Source organism: Grampus griseus (assembly GCF_964374135.1).
Source record: "Grampus griseus genome assembly, chromosome: 4".
In the NCBI taxonomy this organism is placed as follows: domain Eukaryota; kingdom Metazoa; phylum Chordata; class Mammalia; order Artiodactyla; family Delphinidae; genus Grampus; species Grampus griseus.
Window position 1 is genome coordinate 87,738,060 of NC_138997.1, and position 17,990 is coordinate 87,756,049.

Sequence of the window (17,990 nt, forward strand, 5' to 3'; positions counted from 1 at the left end):
TCGGTATTGAATAATAAATTAAAGATAGTCACACGCTGACACAGCTGACTTCTTTGATGAGGTAAAGGGCTTAGAGATTCTGTCCTTCCTTGCCCCACCACTGAGAAATGAGCATCTTGAAGATGGGTTGGAGGGCTCTTAGAGACACTGCAGTCTCACTCCTTAATCCTGCTGGAACATTTACAGCATCACGGGATGTCTCCTTTGAATGTCAAGATTAAGAACGTAATCCTTTAAAATTTGGCTCAGACATATACAGAAATGAAATTAGGTTTTTCACTTTTTAAAAGGATGGCAGAGAGATACTATATAGGTAAGTTTCAAAGAAAAGATCTTGAAAACAAAAAAATTCAGGAGGTGTGTCATAAAGATAAAAAAGATGATTTTTAAGATTCTTTCTTAAAATTGATTGTGGCAAGTTATAGTTCATATCTATATTGTGCAAAAGATATCACAAGATTTAGAATAATTTCTAAATACCAATAATATAATCTGATTAGTATTGAAAACTAAATAAACTAAAATCAAATTCTGATAATGTCAAGATTCAGTTTAACCTTCTTGCTTTTTTAAAAGGTCTTTTTCATCAGTATCTAACAACCGTCCAGACACCCAAACTTGCAGTTCAGTTTAGTTGCATCTAAAAATTTACAAAATATCTGAATTATGCTAAGTATGGACGGACAAATCCTTACTTTACCGTATTTTATTCTCAGCAATTCAGAATAAAACTCATGTTTCATAGTTGTGGAAAATAAATATAATTTAAAGTGTTTTGTATGCATATTTAATATATGGTTCTCCACTTATACTAATCTTATAGTTGTTGCAATTTTGACTATGATTGTTAGCACAGAAAACTTGCTATAAAATTGGACAAAGTTTAGCCTAGAAGTAATGTGGAGTCATTTAAGACTTGTATCTGTAGTCCAAGACTTTCAAAGGCAGTTTAATTAGTTTCATGTACTATTCTGTGTCAGTTTTCTCAACTTCCCATAAATTCATTTTCTATTAGAAATAAGAAGAAAGTAAAAAACAAATGCTCTTCTTAAACAAGTTTGTTTTATATTTAAGAGATTTCTTAAAAGACTATCTGATAGTTTTGACTTTTTTTATTTTTACAGTCCTCCATTCTACAACTGAGCTATTGAAGGACCAGTTGACTTTTTTATTTTTAAATAAGAAGTTGGGGAATGGGAAAAATGAACCTTGGTAACGTTTTTGAGATAAGCTCATGTAATCTCAGCTATCTTGGCCAAAAATCATACAAGGAAACCTAAAATAATAATGTTGCAATATCGAAAGAGACAGAAGTATGAGTCATTGTAGAGGTATATAATTGGGACTTCTTGTGAAGTTCTAAGGAAAAGAAACCAAAGTGCTATAGTAAGAAAATGTTATACAGTGCTTCTAAATCGATATTCCCATTTATAAAATTGCATATAAAATGATCAAAATATACATATGTATATATGATTATTCATAATTGGGTGGAAAATCTAAGAAATATAAAATGTGGTCAGTTTTAGAATAAATGCTTAATAGTTTAGCTGGTTTGATATTTCCTTGATTAGAGTTTAATAATCTTATTCAGAATCTTAAATATAAGAAAGCCTGCTTACTATTTAGAAATAGAATTTGAAAGCAGCTCTTTTCTCGGGAAATCAACAGTATGTATAGATCTTTTAACACCAGAAATCCTTTTAAGGATTTTTCTTCATTATTCCAAAATACTGCAAGTTATGTATGTATTACAGTTCAGTTTGGTACTATTGCTAAGGCCTAGGGCAAGTTTACTCATTTTATAGCTTTCTGTGGCTCCACCTCTTCAAAGAAAAATTTGCTATAGATGACTTTTGAAAACAGGGATAAATGCAAATAAGAAGAATTTTATTTTCTTCTAAAGAACAATCTTATTCCACTTATCATTCACTAGTCATTTACTTAACAGTGAGTTCCAGTGGTTTCTAATAAATCAAATGATTAAATATTATGGGTTTAATAGTACTTTGTTGGTTCACTAATACTTCTTCACACCGATTTTTTTAATCACAGTCAAAACATAAAATGATTTTTTTGTTTTGTTTTGTTTCATCCTAACTATATTTATTTTGCTCTTAATATGTTAGGTAATGTTCTGGGTACCGAGGATACAGAGGTGAGTAAGACAAAGTCCCTGCCCTCCATACTTCCACCTGTAGATGCTAAGACATATTAAAATTTACAGTAATTAAAGCAGTGGGGTGTTGGTACAAGAATAGATATAGCAATGTTACAGATTAGAAAAAACCCTGACTTGTTACTAGTGAGTATACATTAAAGATAATACTACAGAATGGCTTTGGGACTAGTTTGTATAATTTAGAGAGCCTATTTCAAGATTCACTAGGCCACACACATGAATCACTTTTGAGGATTTTTTTTAATTACTTAATTAATTAATTTATTTACTTTTGGCTGTGTTGGGTCTTCATTGCTGCTCGCGGGCTTTCTAGTTGCGGTGAGCAGGGCTACTCTTTGTTGTGGTGTGCGGGCTTCTCATTGCAGTGGTTTCTCTTTGTTGCAGAGCACAGGCTCTAGGATCCCCGGCTTAGTTGCTCCTACTAGTTGCTTCTAGTAGTTGTAGCATGCGGGCTCAGTAGTTGTGGCTTGTGGGCTCTAGAGTGCAGGCTCAGCAGTTGTGGAGCACCGGCTTAGTTGCTCCGCAGCATGTGGGATCTTCCCGGCCCAGGGATTGAACCTGTGTCCCCTGTATTGGCAGGTGGATTCTTATGAATGTTGTTATTTTTTAAGTAATCCAGAAATTTTGACATTTTTATCATATTCACTGCACATACTATTATTTAAAAAAAATTAAATTGATCAATCAAGTGTGAGGCAAAGAATAGGTATCCTAGTTAAACACACCTTTCAAAACAAGGTTAATAACATCTATAGATTTGTAGGAAAAATCAGGTGACATTTTACAACTCAAACATTTTATTAGCGTTTTTAAAATAGTAGAGGAGCCTTTATCCAGTGATGTTTAAATGTTTCTAATTATAGGATTTATGGAGGGCACTCTGAATGATTTAGCAACTAATTAAAACACATGTTCTAGGACCCTGCTTTTAGCCTATCTAAAGCAAGGGCTTAGGTGGTACCAGACCAGGGGGAAAAATTATGTGAAGTGTAAGAAAGTACATGGCACTTCTTACTGAGTGTTTACTCTTGCTACTGATGTTTTCTTTGTATTATGTACTTTCCCCTCATCACTTTATCTTCCTTTTATAATTATTCCTTTTCCTTCCACTGTACACCATACTCTCTTCTATTTCTATGTTCACTGATTTTTTAAAAATTAATTAATTAATTAATGTATTTTTGGCTGCATTGGGTCTCTGTTGCTGGGTGCGGGCCTTCTCTAGCTGCAGACAGCAGGGGCTACTCTTTGTTGCAGTGCGCGGACTTATTGCGGTGGCTTCTCTCGTTGTGGAGCACGGTCTCTAGGTGCGCAGGCTTCAGTAGTTGTGGTGAGCGGGTTCAGTAGTTGTGGCACATGGGCTTAGTTGCTCCGCAGCATGTGGGATCTTCCCAGACCAGGCTCAAACCCATGTCCCCTGAATTCGCAGGAGGATTCTTATAGGTTCACTCATTTTTAACTGCAGTGGAATTAACTGCAGTGGAATTAGTTACATTGTATGAATCCACCCAAATGTGTCGATCTAGAAGTCTGATAATGGACATTTGTGCTCTTTCCAAAGCTGCAGTTCACATTCCTGGGCACATCTCAATGTGCCCCTGTACAAGGGCTTTTCCAAGGTCTATCTAGGAGAAGAATTAATGTGTCGTAAGGTGTGGAAATCTTTAACTTTACTAGCTATTGTCAAATTTCTCCCTAAAGTGATTCTACAAAATTTTACTCCCAACTGTTGTTTGTCAAACAGACAGTATATGAGAATTTCTGTTTCTCCATACCCTCACCATGCTCTTGTTAGCCTTCTTTGGAATCTGATAGTTGTTAAATAGTATTTAGGCATAGTTTCAATCAACCTTTACTTGATTACTAGTGAGACTGAATATCTTTTCATGTTTACTGGCCATTTGGATCTCTTCTCACATCAACTGCTATTTTGCCTATTTTTAAAATTTGGTTTATATATCCCAGTATTGTAAATATCTTTTCACACTCCGTGGTATTCTTTTTTCACTTTAGTTTATCATGTCTTCTGTTGTACTGAGCTTTCAAATATTAATGAAGTCAAGTTTATTAAATGTCTTCTTTAGAGTTTGTACTTTTAGTGTCTTGCTTGAAAAAGAATTGTCCTCACTCAGGAGTCATAATATTTTCATATGCGTTCTATAAGTTTTACATTTCTATCCTTAAATTTTGGGTCTTTAATCTACCACAGGATTTATTTTGTGCATTCTATGAGGTAGAGTTCTATCCATCCCAAACCCCCAAGTATCCCAGGATCACTTGTTGATTAGAGTCAATAGACCATTGTTTTCCCCTGATTTCTAATAGAGTTTTTGTAAATTAATTACTCATATATATGTGGACCTATTTTATAGTTTCTAATTCTGTTCCATTTGTTTATTTTGTCTAACACTGTGAATACCATACTCTGAACTACTCAGGCTTTAAAATAAGTTTTCATGTCAGGTACAGAAAATTCCTATCACCAATTTTGTTCTTAGAATTTATCTTGCCAAATTTTGGACCTTTTAATCCCAAATAAATTTGGAGATGAACTTGTAAAATTATCTGAAAAATACATTTAGGTCTAAATGCCTTAAAAAAAAAATCTTTGAGGAGAATTGGCTTGGGCCTGGCAGATGTTCAAAGCTGACTCCATTGTGGGATCTTTCATAAGTTCCACAAAAGTTCCATTGCTGGGTCTTGTCCTTCTACAACTACAATGAAATGGGTGGCACACCATTTTCTTCCAGCTTCTATATCTGGCCTTGGCTCCCTAGTTTTCCAGGGTGATGTAGACTCTTACTGTTAAATTCCACATTTGACTCTTACTAGACAGAGGCAAAACTAGTTATAAGCCAACTCTCTTCTCTTCATGGCTCACTTCTAATTCTTGGAAAACATCTACATTCTTAACCTGATGATTTCTGGGATACAGGCTGATCCTAAATCAACTGCCTCATTTTAATTCTTTCATCAAAGTAGCTTGTCCCCTCTCCTCTCTCGTTCTCTAGATTTCTATCTGGGATTTAGTCAGTGGACCACATTCCTTCTACATATCAGGGTCATATATCAAATTCTCCAAGTAGGGTCATTGAAGGCTTTCTTTTTAGGCATCTTGGCATGTAGAATGTGCTCTCCTTATCAGTTCCACTCTAAAGGGAGGGTGTGAAGCACATATATTATCAGATCTAACCAAAATAAGCTCTTAAATGGTCTCTACCTATCCGCAATTCCCTTTCAATTCTTTTTCATAAGCATGTCATGATGAGGGATATGAGACAGGATGTAAATTATTTTGAAAGTTTCCTTTGAAAATTTGTAATTTATTTGTCTGCCATTCTCTTTGGTATCTGATATCTGTTGTCTTTGCAACTCATTGTTAACTTCCAACTTAACATCCTTTTGCAAAAGCTTTGCATATGTTTCATTAGATTTGTACATATATATGATATAATCACATTAATGTGTATGTAATATAGATAGCATTTCCAATCATTACAATTTCTTCTCTTCCGTTTTTGTCTTTTGCAGTGATAATGAGCATTTTTGCCTAGTTTCAAATTTTAAAGGTATTCTTCCAATGTTTCATCGCTAAATATAACATTTCCTGAGGATGGAGAAAATTCCCTTTCATTCCAAGTTTGCTAAGCTATTGTTTGAAATGAATGAGAGTTGTTTCATCTGTTGGTAAGACCATTATTTTTTTTCCTTCTTTAATCTTTTAATGTGGTGAATTACATTAATAGATAATCTGTGTAATAACGTTCCATATCTGATCTCCCTTTCTGTTTGAGATCTTCATAAAGTTAACAGCTATAATAATATTAATTCTGTTGAAATGCTGAAAAAGTGCAATTTTGGCTTTTTTCTTTGGCATATGAATAATTTGAGAAAATAAGAATAAAATGTAACTTATTCAATATTTGTTTGTTTGAATAAAGTGTAGAGGACTTTATAAGTATAAAGATTTAAAAGCAATTTAGATGAGAAAACATCAACACCAGCAGTATATTTTAGTACCATTGTTTTAAATTAAAGTCTTATTTATGTTTTAAGAAAGTAGAAAGTAATAAATTTCTATATTTAATATTTTCCTTTGGAACATTTCTGCATGAAAGAAATGCATTATTAAATGTTTTTCTTTTTAATAGTGACAGGCTTCAAAAGAGAGTTAAATAAAGTATGAATTAAAATGATACTTTCTGATAAAGGACATTACCACAAAAGGTGAACATGTTGTATCTGGATATAGGTTTAATTGACATAACTTAGTACACACTAAGAGAGTTGGTAACATAAACTTGATGATGAAGAGCTGGTCCTTCAGACATATTGTGTCATAACAGACAAAATTCATTCTACTCTATTCTAAGAGCTTTAAAAACAGCATGCTTTCAGACTTCAGACTATACAGGGGCAAGCAAAATAACTGCCTCACTAGAATAAAATATATGTGCCAAATAGTATTTGCATGCTACTTAACCCTAAGGAGATTATAGAGATATAAATATTCCTAGGAGATCAAAATGCACATTGGAACAGGCATACTGGCTTTACGCCTACACGAACTATGCCATGGCTTGCTGGAATATTGTGCACACCTTTGAATTTAAAACTGTTTGAACTTTGCTTCTGGGATATGGAGGTAAAATGGAGAAAATAATTGAAGGAAGGAAAGAAGGAAAGAGGAATGAAGGAAATTTTGGATTTAAAAAGCTCTTGACAAATCACATTTCTCATCAGATTTAACGTAGTTACAGACATCAACTCCCATGAGACATGGTAGGACCCATACCCAGATAGTCAGACACTGACCTTTGCTCTCTGTTGTGACATAGCTAGTGTTACCTAAAGAGGAAGAGAGTTGGTCACCTGTCTTGAGGTTCTCAAGTCATAATCCAGACCTCTGGTTCTCAACCCTGGTGCATAGCTAAACTGCCTGTGATTCTTTAAAAAATCACACATCTCAGACATAAAGAATCAGAATCTTCGTTTAGGTTACAGATCTTTTTCTTGTGAGGGAAGATACCTTAGAGGTAGAAACTTAGACTCTGGAGACTGAGACATATGTGCCGGAGGTTCAAGCTGACCAGCTAGCCGAACCAGCTCTGTGATCTGTTATTTTCCTTTTTGATTTAATCCTGGCTCTTTTTTTTTTTTTTTTTTTTTCTGTACGCGGGCCTCTCACTGTTGTGGCCTCTCCCATTGCAGAGCACAGGCTCCGGACGCGCAGGCCCAGAGGCCATGGCTCACGGGCCTAGCCGCTCCGCGGAACGTGGGATCTTCCCGGACCGGGGCACGAACCCGTGTCCCCTGCATCGGCAGGCGGACTCTCAACCACTGCACCACCAGGAAAGCCCTCTGGCTCTTTCAATCCTGAGTGTGTTGCTAATCTATAAATAGCACTCTATCATCACTATGTTTAGTATCATACCATGTAAAAGGAGCACTTTCAGGCAAATGCAAAGGTCATATGCATGATTATAGAACAGAGCTGAATAAATGAAAATAAGACAACGGGAACAACAACAACAAAAAGTTGATGGTAACATATTGTTAAAACATACTGCACACAGCAAATATGATACTGTCACTTTTATCCACATCCGTCTCTGTAAGAAAGGGTGAGGTCTAGACAGTCATGTAATTTCTTTTATGCAGGCTCCCTTTCAAAGGCTTTTTCAGTAAAGCTTTAATAAGTACTCTGAAGATGAGAAGGACATGGTTGATTATATGCTAGTGTAGGAGGAGAGGAAGAAAGGCCACTAACATTTCCTCCTAATTCCTATTAATTTTCCTGGTACAAATGATGAGCAATGTATCAGGGGGAATGAATCTCATATGTAGAGTGGCGTGGCTAGGCCGCTCAAATAGATGAAAGTTTCAACCAAACCAAGAATCTTTTGCCTAGTGTAGAAAGAACTAAGAGTTATATGTTGTCCTTTTCAGTCACACCCAGAAATAGTTTGTATTCATTATTAACAGCATCTTTGAAAATAATGATATAAATATATGGGAATGCTGTATCTTTATTCATTCAACTGAACACCTACTGTCCTAGGCCCACATGTAAACAGTAATGAGCTAAATGGGCAAGTTACTTGCTCTTATATTTTGCAATCGTGGTGTGTGTGTGTGTGTGTGTGTGTGTTGGGGAGGAATGGTGGGAGAGGCAGAATAAATATATAGCAAGGAGATAAATGGAATGATTTCAGTTAAGAGGGGTGTTATGGTTGAGTGCGACTGGGGCTTTGGGATTGGAGATTGTGTCTATCTAATTTAGAACAGATATGGTGCTGACATTTGGGCTAGGATCTGAAAGACAAAACAGCTGTCTGCATCTTGGGGAAAAAGAATGTGTGCAGTAGGAAGAGCAAGTGCAAAGGCCGTGGAATATTGGTGTGTTTGAGGAACAGATAGAAAGACAGTTTGGTTAGAATGTGAGCCCAGAAGAGGATGACAGGAGATGAGTTTAGGATTATGCAGGGTTTAGGTACTGGAATATTTATAAGGCATGCCAAGGAATTTAAATTTCATTCTTAGAGAGATGGACTGGAGGATTTTTTTTTTTTTTTTTTTTTGCGGTACGCGGGCCTCCCACCACTGTGGCCTTTCCCGTTGCAGAGCACAGGCTCCGGATGCGCAGCCTCAGCGGCCGTGGCTCACAGGCCCAGCTGCTCCGCGGCATGTTGGATCTTCCCGGACCGGGGCACGAACCCGTGTCCGCTGCATCGGCAGGCGGACCCTCAACCACTGTGCCACCAGGGAAGCTCGGATTGGAGGATTTTAAACAAGGAATTGAATACCTATGTTGAAAGGGATTATGATTTACCTACCTAAAAAAGATACTTTGTTCTATAAACTTATATATGAACACAGTAAGACAATCGTTCCATATAATCATTATATATCATCAAGATTAGGGCAGAGGTTAGAGAAACTACTATTTTATTACACATAGCAGATGTGCTTCTTTTCAGATTTATCCTATTTGGTGACCTTATATAGAAACAGCCATAACCTTGATCTAAAATGTTTCATTTGTCCATTGAGTTTCTTATGACACTCAATGAGTTATTGTCTCTTCATTTGCTCTGTTCTTGAAATGCAGAGGTTCATGTTCAACTGAGTAAACTGGATGAAGCAATTGGGCTAACAGTTTATCAGATAAATCCTTCAGTTCTTTTTAGTGATTGATACATTATAAATTCTACTTGATCCAAGATATGAATATAATTTAGAAGGTACTAGATATTAGTGGGTTGACTAAGTTACAGCCCATTTCGTTTGTCTATGTAGGCTATAAATCAATTCCCAAGGAATGGTGCTAAAGTTCAGCTAAGATCTTTGACTTCTCTACTCACAGAATTGCAAAGTCTGTAGGGCTATGGAATAAAGTCCTATCTCCTAAGCATAGCACTCAAGTCCCCCACTCTGACACATTATGCCTTTCTACACCTGTCTTCATTTACAAATATTTATTTCATCTGCTTTGACAATTCATCTTATACTCTTTTCATCCACCCTAATATTTACATACCCTTCAGGATCCATGCCAAATGTCAATTTTTCCATTAAGTTTTTCCTGATTCTCCCAAGCAGATTTAATTGATACATGCGTTTTATTCTCATAGCACTCTGCACATTCCAAGTAAAGAATTTATTACATGGCCTTGTAATTATCTGTTTTTATTTCCATATTCCACAATAAAGAATGATTTCCAGGCTTCCCTGGTGGCTCAGTGGTTGAGAGTCCACCTGCCGATGCAGGGGACGTGGGTTCGTGCCCCAGTCCGGGAAGATCTCACATGCCGCGGAGCGGCTGGGCCCGTGAGCCATGGCCGCTGAGCCTGCGCGTCCGGAGCCTGTGCTCCGCAACAGGAGAGGCCACAACAGTGAGATGCCCCCATACCGACAAAAAAAAAAAAAGAATGATTTCCTCCTGGACAAGCATTATATTTTATTCACCTTTTTTCTGAACGTATCAGTAGTTTATACCAGGGAATAGCTCATTTCAGGACCTCGGTGAACTGAATGGATGAGTGAATGAACAGATAACTGCATGCAGCTATCATTTTCACCTTATATTTGATTCATTCCCACAATGTGCTCTGTGTAAGGGGACTGAGATAAAATGACTCTCTGAAATGGCTTCAGATTTCTGGACTTTGTGTCTCCACTCATGCTGTTCCCTGTGCTTGCTGTTGCCTCTTTCCACTAATGACACTACCTGTGAAATCTTACACATTTTCCAAAACCCATGTAAAATGGTTACTCTTCCACAAAGCCTTTCCTTGCTCTTAGTCAAATAGCCATCCCTCCCTCTTCTGTATTCCTTCACACATTGTCAGTGTTTCCCTTTTCCTCATTTCTTTCTAACTGGGTCTGTTTATATTAAGTCATAATTATCGGTGCACAAGCCTTTATGTGTGTATGCAATTACAAGCCATTTAAATGAGATCATATATGGTTTTCTTTGTACCACTCTCTTACAGCTGTGCAGAGGAGCACACATTTTAGGGCGAGACAACTGCAATGCTCAATAGAATAACTGATATAGTTATAAACATTATCCTGTTTGCATTTTTTCAAAATAGATCTCACATATTATTTCTGCCAAAGATGACCAGACCTGGTAAAACCCTTCATTGAATTGGGTATTTTTATTTGTCCAAGTGATTTCTTTAGAGATTTATACCAGTTTTGTTTTTATCTAGAAATGTGCTAATGTGCATCTATGGTGTGTTTTGAACTGCTCCAATACTGTCTTCCAAAGAAAATTAGCTTGTTACATTTCCAAACTTAGAAAAACAAAGATAGTAAAAATGAGTCAGCTCTGACACAAGTTTAGTACTAAAAGTAGTTATTTATATGAGCTAATCTAAAAGTAATAACAACCAAAGAAAGTGTTCTCACTCTCTTCAGAATACCCAGGAATGCAGATATCCTATATTGGTATCTACTATTAATTACAGAATCTATTTAACACTACAGGAAAAGTTCTTTCTAAATGCTATATTCCTGTGTATTTCTAAAAGAACAAAGGGAAAAGGGAATAGCTTACTAACTATTACACAGCTAAGTGAAAAGTGAAGGGCTTATGCCAGGGAGGATGATGGGATATGTGCTCATGAAATCAGAGCACCGACTCTGCAGATGAACTAAGGTGGGTGGGATAAATGCAATGAATTGAGCTCTCTCTGCAGACTTATCCCATTATTTCATCACTAATGAATTGATTTGTCAAACATCAAAAGCAAAGAGTATAGAACTAAAATTTACCTACATTTGCTAAAACCTTCAACTCTTTTCTGTAATTCCAAAGTATGATTCTGTTAGATTGATCTAGTCAAAGATGTATTTAACAGTACTTGGATTATGAAAGGTTACCTCCCAAAAAATGCATTTGCTACCAAATTTATTTTCTTGATGAATAACTGATTTTCTTTCATATGGATAAAAAAATAGTCTTGTTTGTAAATAAATAGACACACATGTACATGAAAGTATATTAAGATGAATTTAAAATATAGCTTCAGAAAGATGATGTGTTTTGGGCATTTGGGAAAATAACAGCCACACAGTGAATTAATACTATGCATTTTCTATATATATATTTCCCCTCTCAGACTTAAAAAAATCTACTAAAGACTATTCTACCTGTGAGTGAGCTTTGAATTACCTTTGCTTCTGTCAAAGCCCATTTAACAACCTGACAGCATGAATCTCTAAAAGCAAATAAGGGCAGGAAGGGGCCCTGCACTCTTGGCTTGGCAGAATTAAGCTTCTTTTCCACAAGGGAAAGGCATCCTAGAGACAGCTATAGTATTTTACACAAACTCAGCGAAATACTACATAGTGTCTTTTTTTGGAGGACCTATATAAATTGTGTCTGATATAAGTCTAAATGTCCCTACGTTGCAACAGTGTATTAACAAATACATACATTTATTCATCTCCATAAATCTAACATACTTAGCTTTAAAATGTAAGCGTTCAGGAGAAAAAAATATAATACAACCTCCTCTGTAAAAGTAACTTCCGATTATGTATTCTTTTGATATTTTTGCATATGTTCTTATAGTTTTTGTATAGAAACCTAAAGACAAAATGATTTGATGGTATTCCTTGAGAAATATTTTCTATAGGCTACACTGATTTTAAAAATCTGATTAGTTCTACATAAGCCTAAGTTTAATACAGTGGTCATTCGATTAATACAACAAAATGGTTTGCTTGAACAAATACCTACTTGTAAACATTCAACACCCAGGCACAGAGGTCTGTGTTTTATTAACCAATGTCCTTGAGAACATATCTATGTAACTTGAGCAACTCCCTTTTCACTAATGGAGTGGAACATCATCGTAGAGAGAATTCTATTAAACAAAAAGTCAGTCTTATTATTGGATCTTGCTGGATCAATGATGCTAAAACATTACCCCAGTTTGAAAAGTATTCATTGTCAGATGTCCGTCTAAATATTTATGGCCATTTTGTTTAAATGAAACACGTTAAAAATTATACCATTGAATGATAGACATATGGAGCCTATGTGTTGGTAAATTGATAAATCATACTCCAGGTGAAGTGAATTCTTTAGAACACCCAGAGTAGAAGTTGATGGTAGGCAAAAAAACATTCATTCTCACACATACATGCATATTTCAGCTTTTCCAAGAAGTCACTTTGTATCAATTCTGCCTTCAATTGAAAGGAAAATTCATTTTAGGCTTGGGCTACTTTTACCTTTTCATTTTTTATTTTTTAATTTTATTGCAGTATAGATGGTTTACAATGTTGTGTTAGTTTTAGGTGTACAGCAAAGTGATTCTGCTATACATATATATATATATATATAAATATATAATAATGTATATAAATATATTCATTCTTTTTCACATTCTTTTCTCATGTAGGCTATCACAGAATACTGAGTAGAGTTCCCTGTGCTAGACAGTAGGTCTTTGTTAGTTATCTATCAGTGTGTGTATGTTCATCCTAAGCTCCTGATTTATCTCTCCCTGCCATGTTTCCCTTTTGGTAACCATAAGTTTGTTTTTGATGTCTGTAAGTCTGTTTCTGTTTTATAAATAAGTTCATTTGTATCATTTTTAAAATTAGATACTTTTACCTTTTAAAATTGAAGTCTGACTAGATAAGTCTATTATCAGATTGAAAACCAGATCATTTGCATTATGTATCTCAATAATACAATTAAAGCATTTGAGCTGTGAAAGATTATTGCATAATATTTCAGCTTTTAAGAAGGCAAAACCTAAAAATAAAATAAAATGTTAGTGTCCAACATTCAAAAATAAAAGGCAAAACTTCAAAAATTCAGCTTACAGTTGATTGGTTGAGAGAATCGCCAACTGAAAATGAACTAAAACTGAGAAAACTTGAGATTAATTTATATTCTTACAAAATACACAAAATGGGTGAAGGGGTCAAAAGGTACAAACCTCCAGTTATAAAATAAGTCATAGAGATATAATGTACAGCACAGTGACTATAGTTGATAATACTGTATTGCATATTTGAAAGTTGTGAAAAGAGTAGATCTTAAACATTCTCATCACAGGAAAAATATTTTTGTAATTATGTATGGTGACAGATGTTAAGTAGACTTATTGTAGTGATCATTTCACAATATATACAAACATCAAATCATTATGTTGTACACCTGAAGTTAATATAACATTATATGTCAATTTTAACACATACATACACATACACACACAAAGAAATAAAACAATAAAACAATAAAAGACAAATACCCCCCAATATAGCTAATTCAATCTTATAAACAGATATAAAAATTAACAAGTATAAGCATGAAAAAAATATTAGAAAAAATTATGCCACATGGACAGGTGATCTAATAAGAAAATTTTCCTCACCTTTTTTTAATAGAAAGTTTTCAGTTTTTAAGGAAATTTTGGTATAATTACATATAACTTGTATTATCATTTGTTCTGAAAAGTTTACACAAAAACTAAAGGTTATTCTAAAGCACTTCAAATCATTAAAGTATCATTTTGAAGGAAATGTATTGCAATCTCAGTTCTGCCTTCCTTAAGTATTATTTTTAATAATATGTAAGGTGATGCTCATTTCTTCTCCCTGGGATTTCTCTGATAGTTTTTTTGGTTACAAAATTCTTCCAATGATTACTGAGAATGCCCTAAATTCCATGAAAAGGAAAGGTATTTTCACAAGGAAACTTGAGGCATGAGGTACCATGGAGACTTGCTTATTTCTGCAAAGTGAATGAATTGGATAAGGTTTTTAATGGCCAGACTGCAGAATAAACCAAGTCCTCCATGGATTAATGTTTCTGAAAGTCTAAAGGCCTCTTCTGCAACAGTTGGCAGAGGGCTGCATTATGGTTGAAGTAAACTCCCTTTTTAAAAACTCTTATTTATCCCTAAAAATAAAGACACAGAGGAGGAAATCATAGAGTATTTTAGAAAGCATTTATATTGTCTATCAATTTAGCATTTATCTCAGATGTAACAGCTATTTCAATATGTAAATACACACACATATTGAGAAGTTATGTGTACTTAACAAAGAGGTCATCTTTTCTGTTACCCCAACATTTCTAGGACAAAGTCAAGGGAAGTATCTGGAACCAAATTTTAAAACAAATGTTATTCTCTGAATTATAGGTCTTATGTCTGTTCTGGAAATAGTTGCATGGCCAGTGTAATTATGACTTATATGAGTCACAGAATCTGCTCTAGGCACTGTTCACCCTATTTATACTCTAGCCCTGGAACAAATACTCAGAAGTTAAGGATACAGTGACAAAGACCGATGTCAGGTGAAGTTCAATGGCCACAGCCTCCTTTCTTATAACTTGAACTAAACTTAAGGATCCCAGCAGACAGGTTAGGGAGACCTCCTACCTCCCTGGAAATCTTCAGTAGTTATGAGGAGACATACAAGGCAGATCACAGCTTCGTTTGAGGTCTGACTTTGCTGGGCTATTATAGAGAATTGAATCCTACTGAAAAATTTGGCCATAGCAATTTTCTCTACAGCAGAATAATGTACTTCACAAGAGAAGTGTCAGATTATTGAATTCTTTGTGCTGAAATGCTCTTTGTACCAGGATGTATGTATTGGACCCTACAAGCCAAATACAGTTCCTATACATTCTGTCCAGCTTCAGCTTACAAGTCATCTTGCTGTGTGGGAATTTTTATACAGCAACAATGTGTTAGTTGAATGCCACTGAATGTTTTTTTTTCTCTTTTCTCTTGAGTTAATAGAATCAAAGGAAAGAAAGAAGACAAAAATTATGAGAATTGTAGTTTCAAAAGTAGAAAAAATATTAAAGTCCCATTTTCCCACAAGACAAAACTAGCAATACATTTAGAAAATCTTGTCTCCATATTCAGTCTCTCTAAAAGTAATTGTGTGTGGACTGTATCAAACTGTAAGCCCATGGGTAGAAGAAACTATGTATTTAAAAACAGTTATGAAGAATTAGATCCTTAAGAAGTAGACAGCAAATATTGAAAAAGCATCTTTTGATATAAGAGAGACTGTGAGGCTTAAACTATTCTTTATTCAAGACTGGAGGAGAATTTCTGCTGTTCTCATTATTTCATTGTATGTATAATTTATTTTTAACAATTTAATATCTCTTGCTGTGGACAATCTTCTACTATATCTTAGAATGAACTTTTCAAGATTCCCTACAGATCTTTAAAAGAAGAAGCTTGTGTGATTCATTGAAATTTTGTAAAAAGGTGTTGTAAGCTCATTAAGAGAAATGAATTAAGTTGGTGACATAATGGAAGCTTAGCAAACATTATGTTACTCCTCACTCATTTCATATATACTTATATTTCTTTCTGGTGCCTTGATAATATTTCATTTTGTGATCTGGTCAATTTTCACTCTCACTCCCTTTATCCTTCCAGCTAATATTTACTGGAAGTACTTACCATACTAAGTACTATAATACAAGCAACAGTCCAGGGCAATGCAGCTAATACTATCCTCATTTTTTGGAGAAAGAAATTGAGTCTCAACAATTTAAAGTCTTGCCTCACAAGGCAAGTAAACAGCAGAGCTCAGAATCCAATCCTGGATTGGATTAATCCTAACCAGGCATATTCCAGCTCATAGATGAAATTTCTCTGAATTAGACTTTGAGAGTCATATCCATTAGGAATTGAAATAGATCTTAGGGATTACTTGAATAGTGGTTCCCAAACCTTGTTTTGTGCAATCAAAATCACTATGGAGTAAAGAACACAGATTCTTGGGCACTGGTCCTAAATTCAGATTATTCTGGACTGGGCTGGAGCTAAGGTATTTGTATTTTGAACATGCTTCACAGCTGAATGGATGGATGTGCAGTGGATTTGGAAAGCATGGAACTCTTCCAGATCCCTTATTTTGAAATGAGACAGCTGAGACTTGTGTTTGTGATGATGAGAGGAATAAAGCCCAGACTTCTCCTCTCACCAGTCCTTTTTTCTACTCTATCATGATCAGCAACTAGTCCTTGTGTATGACTGTACCCGGGGACTGCATAATTATTATTTTATTTTTCTTTACTGTCTCTGCAACTGAGCAGGACCCAATGGGGCCTTCCCAAGACAGACTCCTCCCATATATCCTCTCCTGTAACTCCTCTCTGAAGTACCCAGATAATAGTATCTTATGCATATTTCCTGAGTTTTTCAGATGCTAAAACCACCACCAAATGGAAGAAATTAACTACTTGATGATAGTGATCAAGTAGCCTGCAGACCTACTGACGCCTAAGGATTGATAATGTCAACTGCCCTGTTACCTCACCATCAACCAGAGAATTGTGCATGAGCTGATCACATACCCTCGGACACCCTTCCCTCACCTGGTCTTTATAAATGCTTTGCTGAAACCCGTGGGGGAGTTCAGGGTGTTTTTGAGCAGAAGCCACCTGTTCTCCTTGCATGGCCCTGTAATAAACCTTTCTCTATTCCGAGCTCTGACGTTTTGGTATTGTTTGGCCTCAGTGTGCGTTGGGAACACGAATTTGCGTCGGTAATATCTCTAGTCATTTTCTTTAGAAAACTGTGAATGAAATGAATGCATTTATTGAGACTTGCTTAAAAATGTTCATGAAAAACTGTGCCTTGTCTACTATTATTTTGGTTAAAGGAAACAGAGGGAGCAATTGAACCTTTATGAAAAAATATTTACTACCACAGATGGTACCCTCCATATGGGAAAGCATATTTGGGTTGTTAAGTATTGTGTCAGTGGCCTGACCAAAGCACATTAAACCCCATTTAAAATCAAAGTTCATGTCAAAGTACTTTGAAAGAGCAATCCCACAGTAAAATTCCAGAGGGGGAAGTGCACAGAACAGATTAATAAAGCCCATTAGAAGGTGTCTGAGAAACTGTTACACTTCGAGAATGTGGCTTTGGTGAGTGAGAAAGGCTAATGATGACACCTGAACTAATTTCCCACTTGAATTCTCACTTTGTTTTTAATCTTATATTAAATATGAAGAGAAAAATTAAAGGAATATAAATTTTCTGAAAGTTTCTTAGTGTTTGGGCAGACTGTATGTCTTTTTTTTAAGGGTGGTGGCTTATGAGTACATTTATTCTTATGTAATAGACCATTAGTATTACGTTATAAAACTCATCACATTAAAACAATATTCAAGCTGAACTAACTCTAAGCCCTTCCTTTAACACAGGGGAAAGGAAGCGTTTCCTTCTAATTCATGGATCCCGAACTCCCTGGCCGAGGACCAGCGCCAATCATCAGCCTTTTAAAACAGGGCTTC

At 35.5% G+C, this 17,990-nt stretch overlaps 1 protein-coding gene and 1 long non-coding RNA gene across 6 annotated transcripts in view; one reads left to right on the forward strand and one right to left on the reverse strand.

The window, feature by feature from the left end:
* Positions 1-17,990, reverse strand: part of PCDH7 (protocadherin 7) — a gene marked incomplete at its 5' end in the record, with an annotated part of 409,595 nt that overhangs the window by 58,080 nt on the left and 333,525 nt on the right. The gene's annotated exons all lie outside the window — the stretch shown is intronic.
* On the forward strand, positions 147-17,983 carry LOC309821666. The gene is made up of 4 exons (XR_014296650.1): positions 147-313; positions 2,130-2,158; positions 5,714-5,869; positions 17,901-17,983. It is a non-coding gene; the product is annotated as an uncharacterized lncRNA (long non-coding RNA).